The sequence below is a fragment of the Coturnix japonica genome, chromosome 9 (assembly GCF_001577835.2).
Source record: "Coturnix japonica isolate 7356 chromosome 9, Coturnix japonica 2.1, whole genome shotgun sequence".
In the NCBI taxonomy this organism is placed as follows: domain Eukaryota; kingdom Metazoa; phylum Chordata; class Aves; order Galliformes; family Phasianidae; genus Coturnix; species Coturnix japonica.
Window position 1 is genome coordinate 10,346,227 of NC_029524.1, and position 12,928 is coordinate 10,359,154.

The window sequence follows — 12,928 nt, forward strand, 5'->3', positions numbered from 1 at the left end:
ATAAAAGGAGGTACTGATCCTTGTTATCATCTGCTGGTGAGGAAAGCTTCAGATTAGACCTGTCGATAGCTAGCTAACAGGTGAAGTCAACAAACTGCCTTCCCTCTCTACTGGCTAGGGTGATGCCATTTTTGGCTTAATGTGAGCTTTTATGGGCATGTGAAAGCAATGCTGTAGTACTGAGAAACTCTGAAAGAACCAGACAGCTCAGCCAAAAATGTATTTTAAAAGTATTTTTAGTGCTTTAAATAAAAGCACATTCTTTTTTCTTTTTCTTTTTTTTTTTTTAATGTGGTTTTCAGTATGTTCCTCTTTTTAAATTTAGCCAATTGCGTCAATATTTTATATGCCATCATGAATGTTGTCCTCTTGTTAATGAAATAGTGATTCAAGCCACAAAATTAAAACCAGTTGGTTTGTCAAATCCTGAGCTTAAAGACAATTCTGAAGATGACTGTGGGGAAAATATACAGAGCTTTTATAATCTACTCTTGGCTATTCAACTACTTACGATAAAGGCTCTCTTGGGTTGCCCCAAATCAGGACCCTGTTGCCATCTGACAAGGGCTAAGGATGCCACCTGACCTCCAAATGCCAATCCAGAAGAAAATAGAGCTCTTATAGATCCTCTGCCATGTTTGCCAGTCTCACATGGGTGTATGAGACACTATGCTGCATCCGAGACAGCACTGGACACTCCTGTCTGGGCCAGTGAACCAAACCTGAAAGGTTTGTACCTTAAATTCTTAATATGATTTGTATGTGTGTGAGAAAACGTATACATTCGTGATTCTCCATATGTGATCATAAATGCATGTTGATGTATGTATTTGCAGCAGAAATGCTGAGTCACAGCTTGAAGCAGTGATTGAGCACTGGTGGGAAGGCAAGGCCAACCCAGGGAGCTCAGGTGCATGCAATGTACCTGAGTGACTGGAAGGGGTGGAGCCAGGATGCACCCCTTCTCAGACCTCATTTAAGGGTTGGCAGTGGAGGTAAGGGCATCTCACTGGAGATCCTTGCATACCTGAGGCCTTCTGAAGGTAAGCAGTTATTTGTTTTTCTTTCTTTTCTTCTTCCCCCCGCTCCCCCTTCCACTCATTGTTTCCATGTTTATGTCTGCTGCATTTGGGCATATCCTCACTTGCTGTACCCTTGGACTTTACCCCCCTGCTATTATTGCTCTGCTTTCTATTGCATTGCAGTATTAGGTAGCAGAATAATTTTAACTTGTTAGAAATTGGTATGTTTTTTTTCTGAAAAAAGTTCTTTTCTGTACATATTTAATTTTATTTTTAGCAGGAGGACTGAAGCATGCAAAGCTCAGAATACTTGTCTTTTCCACTAAATAATCATTACAAGTTCTAAATAAAGAAACAAGTGCCAGAGCCAAAGCACACTGAAGTTAATATGAGTTTTTTCATTGCCTTCAATGGGCTTTGAATCAGAATCCAGATTTTAACTGTTGCAGAACATCTTTACAACCACAACATTTTCTGTGGTACTCTATGTGGGCACAATGGTAGAACTTAAGAAAACAAAGGAGTGATAGTGTGGTCTTTGTTTTTATTGCACACAAAATCAACATCCTGTGAATGTCAGCTTTGTTAATAAAAATAATCAATTTATCTATATTTATCATGCAAAGATGGGTGGTTAATACCTGCTTAGGACAGAATATGACTCATTCATTCTGATGCTTCTGAAACCACTGACAAAGAGTAAGATGATATTTGTTATTATTTTAAGCAAATACACTGATACTACTTCTTTAACTTTGATGTGCAAGTTCTAAATTGTGGTTCTTGGCAGTAGCTTTTAGAAAGTTTCTAAACACAATGAATTTGTGTACATTGTTTCAAACACGGACTAATCGGGAGAAGACATACTGGACGTAGTGTGTGCTAGTATCCATACATCTGATTTCACTTTTAGAAACTATGGTGAACTTGCTAAATAACTTGCCCATCTCTAATAGAGCAGCTGTATAATATAGAATGTTTCTAGCTAAAAGCTATCTGACGTGTTTTGAAGTTAAGCTGAGGAGGTCTTTCCTCATTCCCTACCTCAGATAGGTAATATAATAACAGACATTACACATTACAGTGACATTCCATTATGGTGCACAGCATCATATAGTCTTAGCTCCTGAGGTGAAAAAATGACCAGTGGAAATTGAAGCTAGCCTGTGGACTTAACCAATCATTCACTGGATTTCATTCAGCTGAGAAGCTAGATTCTATTCAAACAGATACACATATATGTACACCTATGTAACCTTGAATTTAACAGATTTATTTTACTTTTTTTTTAGTGGAGAGATGTCTGATTAATAATGCATTTTGATCCTGCTGCAAAAATGGGCTATACACTGCCCATAAAAAGGAGATACATTTCAGTGGGCCCCTTCTTTAGGCTTTGAAAACATCACTTGCTCTCAGAGTTTGTTGACTATTTGGAGAATGACTTCTTATATCCTTGTCAAATTTACATATCATGCCATTAAAAATATTATCCACAAGAGTTATTGGACAGCAGTGTCACAACTTAAATTTCTCTTGCCTGTAGGATTGTAGATAACCTGATGCATAAAACTAAATCTCAATTGGTGGATGGCATCCAGTGGTAAAAGCTGAGCACTGAAGGTCTCCTCGGAGCATTGGCAATACCCTGCCAATAGATATACTGTACGTGCCATTTAAGCCAGCTGAGTACTGCTTTTTCTCTCCCTCCCTCCAGTTTTTCCATTCCCCAAGGGGCAATCCTTTGGCGAACAACCCATTTAAGTCAAACAGCTATCATGTAAAAGTGAACATGAGCAACAAAGCAAATCCAAGGGAAGCAAGTTAAGATCTAGGCCCTGAGGTTTGAGGGGGGGGGGAAGCTAAAGAAACTGAGCCAAAGAAATTCTAAAAAGGCACTTTTTTAGCTTAAAAAAAATAAGATTAGAAACTGGCTTGTATGAGCCCAACTGTGATTAAAAAAATAAATCTTTTATAGTTAAGACAGGAATTTTTTCTTTTCTTTTTGTTCTTTGACTTTTTCTTGCAGAGAAAGAGGCTATCTTCACTTAATCAGAGCAAAGAAAGAGTGGCTGAGGCAGAAGCAGCATCATGTGGGTGAAGGTCAGGCCAATTTTCACCCATGTGATGCTGCTTTATCACTCATGGAACAAAGATTAAGGCCTTTCTTTTCTTTATCCTTTTGTGCTTTCCCCCATTACTTTAACAGATCTGAACAAATCCCAGGCAGTTCATCCAAAAGTTCCTTTTAGCTACATTTAGTTCAGATCCTCTAAATTCCACATAAGTCTTCATGCTATACCAACATGAAGGGGCTGTAAAATGCACATGTGTAGGGAGGAAAAAATGTTATAGAAAACACAAAAATCATTGCGCAGAACATGATAACAGCAAAGGTATTTTCAGCTGCAAGAAACCAGGCACAATCAGACATCAGAAATATCAGCATCACTATGCCCTTACTTTAAAGGAAATATGCTTTTCTAAGATACCAAAATGATGCATTAACATTGATGTTCAGCTAAGGTGATGTTAGCACAATAAAACTCTAGCTAAGCTGAGTTTCTGGAAAAAGAAAGACCCTAGAAATGCATAGCTCATTGCTGCCCATAATTATCTGTAAATATGTTATAACAGAAAACTTTAACATACATTGTATATGTTTACATGTCTTATTGATAGCTAGGTTAATCAATCATATTACTTCAGAACTGTATTAATTGCAGAAGTATGAGAGGGTGCAGTTTTTACTCAAATTACAGAGAGGATGGATGGAAAGGGCAATTATCTGATTTGACTCTGCATTTCAAATCTTTGGTTTTATTCAGGTAGGGTGAAGCAACCTCTCATAACTTAACTTGCTATTTATCTCTGTTTCAAATCATAAGGGTTAAGGAATTGCTGTTGGTGAGTGCATTTATTTCGATTATATTGTAAAATGATTAGTACAATATGTTGAGATGAAATACCAGTCAATTGCATAATCATAATGAGAAGCAGATATATTTATGTGACAGGTCCCTATAACATTTGCAGTTTTTTGGGAAACTAAATCCATAACACTTTACATACCAGAAGATAAGGAAGATAAAGCAGCTAAGCATTTTATGTTACTCATGTTTACCAAAGTAAAATCTCAGCCTTGTGAAGTAAAGAAAAATACTGTCTTTGACTCCAGTTCCTCACCCGGGGTAGAGCTGAAATGGTTCAGAGAGAGGTCTCTTATTCTTTGAGTAATTTTGTGATGTGTGAACTACTGATGTAACTGTGAGAAGTCAGCACAGAATCATTTATATTAGAAAAGACTGTTAAGTCCAAACATCAGCCTAACATAACCATATCCCTAACAGCCATGTCTCTTCAGTCACCAGGGACAGTGCCTCCATCACCTCCCTGGACTTCCTGTTCCAATACCTCATCACCCTTTCTGTCATGAAATTCCTCCTAACATCCAGTCAGAACTTTCCTTGGCACAACTTCCTGGGGCTAATGCCTTGCAGTGTCACTTCTCACCTGAGAAATTAGATCTACACCCACCTGGTTATAATCTCTTTTCAGGGAGCTGTAGTGAGTGTGCTTATCTATCTCTCCTCACCCTGCTCTTCTCAGGGCTGAACATTGCCAGTTTCCTCAGGTGATTCTGGTAGGTTAAGTGTGCTGCTGCTCAGGGTAATGGAAGGTCAATAAATGGTGTTATATACACAGATTTTGAAAGCACAGTATTTATATTGCTTATACTAGAAAACAACTTCATGTGCATGTTCAACATATGTGATAAAGCCCAAAGCACTTGTGTTCTTTTAGAAAACCAGGGGATACCAGTATTTTTTTTGGGCTATTTTCAGCTTTGGTTACAAAATAAAGTTAGTCCAGGCAGTCTGTTTCATGTACTCTGATAAATGAAATTTAACAAAAGCTGCGAGAACCTTTCTTATTCCTACCTAAACCCCACCTTCTTTCTTCACACAACTTTGAAATGTGTTTTCCTCTGGCTATTTTGGTAGACTGTAAATTTTTCTTTCTTTTTGTGCTTTAAGAAGCAGGTGATGATTTATCATCCTGCCTGTGATTCCTCAGTTAGATATCTGTAATGAAGATGAACTATCTTTCAAAACAGCTACAGATGGAGAATTTTTAGATATTCTGTAGTTTCTAAAAAGCCTCTGATTTAAAAGAAATATTTTCTGTCTCAGTGCATGCAAAGGGTAGAGAGCTGCAGCTCATGACAAACTCTGGAGTGGGGGTTAGCTGCTCTAAAAAATTTCTGCCCTCAATCCACCCATTCCCTATGTGCTTTTCATTCTCCATTGGAGGAATATGAATTTGAGTAAATGCCATGTGACAGTGTGGCTGCTGTGGAATTTATTCATTTTTCTTGAGTAGAAGATCAATTAGTAATTACTGAAGGGCAGTCCTTATAGGCCATCTAGGTTGGCCCTTAATTAAGCAACAAGACATGACAGGCAATGTATTTCTGGGCAATTTAGCACATCTCTCAGGGAGTTTTTAAGGCATGAGGCCAAAGATTAAGTGGCTTAAACCACCTGAGAAGTGCAAAAATCCCTTAGAAATGCACTGTCTAGAGTGACTTATTGCTGTTATTAAATGGAATTTGTGAATAAAAATAAGAAAGAGTGTCAGCCCCAGGCATGAGTAGGGCATTATTAACATGGATATGACATTGTTGACAGCTAATCTAAAGCTCCATTTGTGTCCTGAGCTCTAGAGCTATTTCTCTATACTGTGTATTAAAGCAATGAAGATGCATGATGTTCTTCATCCACACTTTTATCAGAGCTGTCCAATAAGAATGAGTAACACCGTTTTCTGAACTTTGCATCACACTTCGGCTTTTGGGTGGCTAAGACAAAACTAAATCTTGTATATCTAGCATCCCATTTCAGGATTATAGCTTAGAGCTCTCCTGAAATAACAAAAATTCTTTCATAAGGTGCAAAAGGACTGTCTTCTGACAACCTGAGATCTGCCCTGTACTTGTTTCCTTCTGGCTCAGCTGCTTCCCCATGCCTGCTGCCGGGCTCACTGTGTCTGACATCAGATAGTGCTGAGAGGATGAAGAAGCACTCCAGCAGTAGTCTCATTGGCAGAGCAAATTCCAAGACCTTCTTACGCATAGTTTTTTTTTTTTTTTTTTTACTCATCGTGACATTAATTTCAGCTTTTTAAAGAGCATACATACTTTCTAAACACCTTTAGTGTGTATGGTGACATTGCCAAAACACTGCTTGTTTCCTGAAGCTTGGAATTGTAGAGAAGGTGCTGAACATCTGTTGTAAATATTGTCTTTCCCCAGACTGACTGTGAAGAGGCATACATATTTTTTGTTCTGTTTATTTGTATTGGCTTTATTCATTCTTAGGTTTCTTGATGTGTTTGTTATTACCCTTATCTTAATGCATGCTCAATCACTTGTTGGGTCTATTTGTTGATCTATGGTAACACCCATTTTCAGAGACCAAAGCCTACTTTCAAGAACAGAAGTTGCTGGCTCAGCTTCTAGTCTTACTCTGATCAGTCAAAATGATTCAGGTTTGCTGTCCTGCAGGACTACAGTGCAGCTGCAGGTGGGTAAGAGGAGGTAGTACCTGGTGGTTCTGATGCTCCCAGTGCAGCTGTAGTTATGATGCCTCTTGGAAACTGCACAGCATGTGGTGTCCAGTTTTTCTGTGCATTCAAATGTATGTCTGATATGCTATGGAAGTAATAGATTTATGGTGCATACCTCAAATATTTTAAGTGCATATGAACACATATTTGCTTCTGGGAAATCCTGGGCAGAAACTTGAAAGTACTGGTGTGAAGTCTCTGCTTAGGTACACAGGAAATGAAGATGGCAAATCTAGAGCTCTCCATGTATGTGGATAAACTGGGGGAATTGTAGGATTATAATGCAGAAATACCGTGTAGGTTCATGGAATATATTTTAACTACAATGGAGTGTCCAAGTTTGCTGTGGTAGTGTTGGTGCAAGGAATGATAGAACTGTCATGAGAAATTAGAGCTTTAAAAGATGCTTTGACTAACACTTTTTTTTTTTTTAGTATGAGTGATCCATAATGATGTATTAAATTTATTATTTTTTTTAAATGAGCTGAATGCACTGCAGTTTGCCAGAAATTCCATATATTGCAGTTTGAATCAAGTAACCCAAAATATAAAGTTGGCTGTACTAGTCTAGTACCATTGTGTTAAGGGAAAATTTTTATACATTGGTAAGAGCAAGAATTCTAGTATCATCTAGGCATAAGGCCATCCTATTAATTCTAAGCTCAATAATCCTTTTCAGTGCAGCTTTAAAAGTAAGAAGTTTTCCCAGTGTGGCAGTCCTGAGACTGGTGATTTACTGTCAAACAGCCAGAGTCATTATCATGTAGCCTTATTAAAATTGAACTAGAGACACAAAAAAGCCTCATGTTTACATATCAATTAAGAACCATTTTTTCCTTTTTAAGCACCTGAACATGTAGTGCAGAATTTAAAAATGAAAACAATCATACAAATGTTCCATTCTAGTGAAAAAGGAGAATGCTAATTAATCTCACATTTGTGGTTTGGACTGTGCTGAAGGTGATACTAGGCCACAAGGGATGATGGAGTTGTGGTTTGCAATACAAGGCCTTCCTGAACAAAACAATTAGCCTGCATGGTAGCAAACCCATCCACAAAAGCCTGTACCTACAGCAACCCTTATCATCCCACATAGGCTGAGACAGTGTTCTAAGACTTGTAGGAACTTCTGCTGCTTGTCTGGATTCAGCATTTACTGACAGTTCTGAACAATTTCAGGAATGATCAAAAGTATGCAAAGAAAAAACCCAAACAAACAAAAATAAAAAGGGGGTGAAGAAAAGAACATGAAGTTCAGAACTCCTCACATTTAACTGTGCATTGCCTTGGTTGCTGAGCCGCTCTCCGGTTGCTGAGCCGCTCTCCATCATATTTGAGAAGTCGTGGCTGTCAGGTGAGGTCCCGGATGATTGGAGGAAGGGTCACGTCACTCCCATTTACAAGAAGGGGAGCAGGGACGACCCGGGTAACTACAGGCCGGTGAGTCTCACCTCTGTGCTGGGAAGATTATGGAACAGATCCTCCTGGACAACCATGCTTGATCACATAAAGACCAGGCATGTGATCCGAGACAGCCAGCACAGGTTCACCAGGGGAGGTCCTGATCAACCAATCTGGCGGTCTTCTATGATCGAGTGACAGCATAGGTGGATAAAGGGAAGGCTACTGATGTCATTTACCTGGACCTGAGCAAGGCCTTTGACATGGTCCCCCATCACATCCTCATCTCCAAATTGGAGGAAGGTGAATTTGATGGGTGGACAACTAGATGGATAAGCAATTGGTTGAAAGGCCGCAGACAGAGGGTGGTGGTCAATGGCTCTATGTCCAGGTGGAGGCCGGTAACGAGCGGCGTCCCTCAAGGGTCTGTCTTGGGACCGTGGCTCTTTAACATCTTTCATTAATGACATCGATGAGGGAATGGAGTGCACCCCTCAGCAAGTTTGCTGATGACACCAAGCTGAGTGGTGCAGTTGATACGGTGGAGGGAACAGATGCCATTCAGAGGGACCTTGACAGGCTGGAAAGCTGGCCTCGGGTGAACCTAATGAGGTTCAACACGGCAAAGTGCAAGGTTTTGCACTTGGGCCGGAAGAACCCCAGGCACCTGTACAGGCTGGGAGGAGTTGTCCTTGAAGGCAGCTCAGCTGAAAAAGACCTAGGGGTCCTGATAGATGAGAAATTAACATGAGCCAGCAGTGCGCTCTGGCAGCCCGGAAAGGCAAAATGGGATCCTGGGCTCCATCAGGAGAGGTGGTCAGCAGGGATAGGGAGGTGATCGTCCCTCTCTACTTTGCTCTTGTGAGGCCCCATCTGGAGTCATGTGTCCAGGTGTGGAGCCCTCAGTACAAAAAAAGATATGGAAATTTTGGAAAGGGTCCAGAGGAGGGCCACAAAGATGATCAGGGGGCTGGAGCACCTCCCCTATGAGGACAGGCTGAGGGAGTTGGTTTGTTCAGCCTGGAGAAGAGAAGGTTGCGGGGTGACCTCATTGCAGCCTTTCAGTACCTGAAGGGACACTTACTCCCGGAGGGGAGTAAACTCTTCGAAAGGGCTGATAATAGCAGGCCTAGGGGAAATGGTTTTAAGTTGAGGAGGGAGATTTAGGTTGGATGTTAGGGGTAAGTTCTTTACTAGAAGGGTGGTTAGGTTCCTGGAACAGGCTGCCCAGTGAGGTTGTGGATGCCCCGTCCTTGGAGGTGTTTCAAGACCAGGTTGGACGGGGCCCTGGCAACTGATCTAGTAGGTGTAATGTTTGGTGGCCGCTGCTAGGCAGGGGGGTTGGAACTACATGATCCTTGAGGTCCCTTCCAACCCGGGTAATTCTGTGATTCTGTGATTCTGTGATTGCCTCCCTGCTGTGTGATTTCTCTGTTTTAGTTTCAGTACTGCTTCCTGACTACCTTGATGCAAAAGTTTTAGGGTTCACCGGTTCTGCATCTAAACCTGCTTCTGCCCGTATCTAATCAAGCCAGCAAGAGAGAACCAGGGAGGGAGATCCCATGACTTCCCCCTGTCTTATCTTCTTCTCTGAGTGTGAAGTCCCCTGGGATATGCAGTTGTTCTTCCCTTCTGAGAACCAGGTATCTGGAAAGTTGTCAGTCCATGGAACTGGAGTATTAAATCTTTAATTACCTGTGCTTTATGTGATGTTATGATGTGGAATGTTGATATCAAAATTATAAAACCATGACACAGTTTAGTATGGAGGATTAATGAAGCATATATACAACCACTTCCATATAATTTTATATATTCTCCTAAGTGGTATACTGGCATTATATCGTAGCATATATATATATATATATATATTTTTCAAAGCTTTTACACTATTGTAACATAACTCACATATGCTTCCATGTTTTCCTCCTGCTATACTCAGTTCACTTACATTTGCAAGAAGGTATGTATCACACTAATACATGTGTGAGCACTGGCATGATGGTTAGCGACAAAGCACAATGGAAACAAAGGACCCCTCATTGTGCCTATTTTTTAATTCATTACTTATTTGAATTAATTTTATGGCAACAATGATGTTTTTTTTTTCCTTTGCATTATATCAAAGCGCTACAGAAAAATCTGTGCATTACTGTGGGGAGGAAAAAAAAAAATCCCAATCCCGCCCAACAATCAAAGACTGTTGTGGCCATGATTTTTTGGTAAGTGATGTGAAAGAGATATGTGTTTGAACTTGTATTTAGCTACAAAGAGTTTACACAGCTTTTAAAGAGTTCTTTCTTTTTTTAATAACGCTACTCATGCTCCCCCAACTCCAACACGCACCAATTATTTGTACAAACTCTATTTCTCCTTTGAAACACGAGCTGCGTTCAGAAAAGATTTCCTGTCTCTAAAGATGGCTTGTTAAAAGCAAAAGAAATGCACTGAAATTAATTATTTGACACTTCTTTTCCTAATATCTTGCAAAGAGTAATAATATCCATATGTGCTTTAAAGTGTTCCTAAAACAATTTTCCACGGAGTGATGTAGTTTTGTGTTTTAGAAACTATGCATTTTAATGAAGCAATCGTTATCAATAAAGAAAGGGACTGCAATTTTCAAGGAGCGTTTGGACATCTCAGCCTGTGTTTCGTTTGGAATTTCTGAAGACTTTCCATTGACGGAACATTTACTTTCGAGGTGTGTAATTGGGACTCAGCATGCTCTATGCTGTACTCTTTGATGTTCACCAGTGCAGTTTAAAGAAATGAGTTAGAACTGGAAATCCAGTATCTGCTAGGGAAATTCTTAAACCCACAGGATGGCTGCCTGTTTTTCCTTCTCTTTTTGTGTGTTTGTAGCCTTTTTCTTTAGGATTCCTGAACTGACATAATACAAGCAAGGTCCCAATTAGCTGGATAAGCAAGTCAGGTTTTCTGCTGGGATTAAAAACACTCAATAGAGCCAGGAAACCGGTTGGTTAAATTCATACTCAGAGGAACTGTGGTGTTTTTTGTTTGGAGATTTTTCTGTTGTTTTGAGGGGAAGGATTTTTTTTTTCCTTAAAAAAAAAAAAGTGTCTGATGAGCTATTTATACCTCAGGGAATAACACCACATTATTTTCCTGCTTCTGGTGTATTCATTTGTCTCTTTAAATTGACATCAGCTGAGGCCACTAAGACCCTCACACCAAAAAAACTTGTGACCCCCTGCACTGCCTTCAAGGCTCATTTTATACTTCATAGTTTGCTTGTTTTTTATGTGAGGTGTGGTATGTATTTTGGAGGCTGTTTTACATATTATGGCAACTTAATCATTTCTGTCCCTTCTATTTCTCCCTCCTAAAGTGCTAGACAGAGTTCCTTCTGGACAATAATTTTTCCTCTGAGATGATCGTTCATTACCATAGAAGAAAGCAATGCAGTCCAGAAGCAGTAGTTGACAAACATTTCCAGGCTTCTTAGCTGTTGTTTTCATTCTGGGAGCACTTTCTTAGTTTGTATTTCTGTACTCAGTTCTTTAGCTTTTTCTCTCATCCCAGGATTGTCTACCATATAGCTTGGACAATTCTTCTAATAGAGGGCTCCAGGGAACCATCTTTGGGCTTTATCTCACTTACTCAGCTTCTACTCAAGACTACTGTGCATCCTAAGCTTTCCCACAGGATCTACATTCTTCGCCTGCAAAACATGTGCTTTTGCTTCTGCACCAAAATCAATCACAGATCTGGGGCCCCTGAGAGGTACGTCTTCTCCCTTTTCAGAATACTCAGAAAATGATAGGGGGGGGGGGGATTGCAGATGATCACCTAATCCATCTGTTTTACACACATGTTCTCACAAGGGATGGAGGACCAATACAACAGAAACACACCAGTGAAGGTGCCAAGAGGTCTTCCTAGGAGATTCTTCAAGAAGTAAAATTTAAAGAGTGCTGTTTCCCAGGGTAGTCACAAATTAAATAGGAAATGGCCATCACTAAGGCAGGGTTGTTGTGGTTGCATTCAACTTGAAAACATAGCTTGTATCATTAATTTTTTTCTGTGGTAATTCACCTAATCTTAGTCAGATAGTCCCTCTGGTACCATATTGGGTCATTTTAGATCAAGAAGCAAAGAGAGCTTACACGCTTCTCCCTTGAAAGAGTGATATCCTTAAACAGATATCCGTAGCAGAGTTACTGTGTTGATGAAAAAATATAGAAATGGTGAGATAAGTAGTTAGGTATAGTGCAGAAAACTGCACATTGAATAATTGGACCCAAATACAGTTTCAGGCACTGCATTCCAGGGGGATGTACAGTGCACACAACAGTGTCCCTGCAGGAGCATGTCTGGCAGCAAGTTTGCCATTTCTTGCAACTACGGCTACTAATGTTGCATTCAACAAAGGAAACATCTACTAAATAGTTATTACAGACCACTAGTCAGTGATATCCTAGTTCAAAACTTTGTGGGAGATCCCCTTAGGTGGAGAAATAAATTCAAATTGGTGTACTCTGGCCTCCCCTGCATATTAACAGTGTTTCAGAAGAGATCTTCTCAGTTTTGCTCTTGGAATTGAATGTGTGTTCACAACACTTAGTCTACAAAAGGAAGGCAATGTGTGGCATGCTTCATGTGCACGGTGGTCAAAACAAGGATTCAGTAAAGTTATTTTGCAGTCATTTGCTTTCAATCAGCAAAATGATCCAAGAGTCTTCCAATCCCTCTCAGGAAATCATTACCCAGAAACAGTGCCTGGCAGGTGGATGTATCCTCTCTCCAGATCTATATCTTATCATTTAATTTCTATTTTGGAAGCATTTTTGAGTCAGTGTAGGTAGCCTTCAGTGCACTGTGTTGTGTGAGATTATTTTGGCTCTGTTAAACAA

General features: G+C 39.9%; 2 long non-coding RNA genes across 2 annotated transcripts in view; one reads left to right on the top strand and one right to left on the bottom strand.

The window, feature by feature from the left end:
* Positions 1 to 12,928, bottom strand: part of LOC107318292 — a 108,135-nt gene that overhangs the window by 7,127 nt on the left and 88,080 nt on the right. The window lies entirely within an intron of this gene.
* LOC107318293 lies at positions 1,000 to 10,100 on the top strand. The gene is made up of 3 exons (XR_001557265.2): positions 1,000 to 1,043; positions 6,496 to 6,607; positions 9,492 to 10,100. It is a non-coding gene; the product is annotated as an uncharacterized LOC107318293 (long non-coding RNA).